Genomic DNA, 1535 nt, shown 5'->3' on the forward strand with positions numbered 1-1535 from the left:
GGAGGATAAATATCATGGTATGATTGATATAAAATGAAAGTTTAACTACCAAGTTATTGAGCAAAATAATATTCGAAGAGATGCTCCTATAGCTATTTATCAAAATGATTTGTTGTTGTAAACTATTGACTTTATCTTGTGACAAGGTAAAATAAAAAACAAGTAGAAAAAACCTATGGGAAAATAGGTTAAGGGTTGTTTTGTGTCATCGTGGGGTGCTCTAGTGACTAGAAAGGCGTAAACAAGCAAACGGTTAATAATATACGGTTAAAGGTTGGATACTCTTATTGGATTTGCAAGCCCTTTATTGTGACTTTCTCTTGGTCCTTCACCACGTTGTGCTTTTTGTCCTCATTCTGTATGCCGATGCACTTGAGGTTATCTCCGATCTCGAATTTCACGTTGGTGAACAGGTGGTTGTGTTTGCTCGCCGAGGGTATGATGTTGAAGGTGCCCACGTACTCAGCGCTGCTCGACTCGGTGTTGCCGTTAGCGTCCGGCAGGTTGACGAACACCACCAGCTGCATAAAGCTATCCGTCGTCAAATCCACACCTTGGATCACCAGTACTTCCTCTCTATGTCGAGGTTGGTTACCGGGTGGCCGCTCCACAAGTGCCGTGAGCTTATCTCCCAGGTCAACGGTACCATTTTGAGGCGAAGCTCCGATTTCCGGAACACCATTGGCGGCAGCGGCAGCTACTGCGCTGCCGTTAGAAACCGGCACAGTGGCGCGTAGTTCAGCCATTGCTCATCCATGCTCAGCTTCTCGTAGCTCACGCCCAGCTTCTGGTTGTCGAGGGCGTCTCGGACTTTCACTTTGACTAGATTCGCGTTCTCGTCATCATAGAAGAGAAACTCTGCGTCCAAGAAGTCGGGAGGATCGGAGTGGTCCTTTCGCCGGGTGCCTGGGATATCGAACCTCCACACATCCCACAGCCTGTCCACGTTGCTGTGGCGAGCAAAGAAGATGGGGTTGCGGGTGGCAGTGGTAAAGGTGCCCATGTCCTCCGACAGCGGCTTGATATTTGGGTCGCCCGTCCAATAGTGGATGGCGGTGAACTCGACGCTGCCACTAACTGGGGCGCCATATAGAAACCATATATAGAAATTATAGAAAAGCAAAAAAATATCTTTCTTAATCCAAAGTTCATAAACCCCCAATTGTTTCTATTTGTAAATAGCCATTACTATTGTTAAGACATTTGTAGAGAAAGGTAATGCTCAAACACACTAAAGCATTAAATTACATTGATGTGTAGTATATGTACCTAAGTAGCTACATCAAAACTAGTAAATTTGAGAGGAATTTTTAGAACAATCACTATAGTTTTCCATGTATAATAGCCCAACCATTTTTTCATACCCCCTACAATAGTGATCAAGCACTAATATCAGCCATTAGTTTCTTCTTGGCCATAGGTCATACTTGAGGGCCCAAGAATGTGTAACCCAAAAATTTGCTATAAAGCAGAAAAAATTTGCAGCTTGAAAAATGATTAAAGCTAACGGTGATTTGCAAGCCCTTCATTGTAAC

The 1535-nt window shown here is 43.9% G+C and overlaps 1 pseudogene; it reads right to left on the minus strand.

The window, feature by feature from the left end:
• Window positions 1–284: 284 nt before the first annotated feature.
• On the minus strand, window positions 285–1003 carry LOC147610973 (polyphenol oxidase, chloroplastic-like; annotated as a pseudogene).
• Window positions 1004–1535: the final 532 nt, after the last annotated feature.

Source organism: Cibotium barometz, chromosome 48 (assembly GCF_041138505.1).
Source record: "Cibotium barometz isolate CiBa-2024 chromosome 48, ASM4113850v1, whole genome shotgun sequence".
In the NCBI taxonomy this organism is placed as follows: Eukaryota; Viridiplantae; Streptophyta; class Polypodiopsida; order Cyatheales; family Cibotiaceae; genus Cibotium; species Cibotium barometz.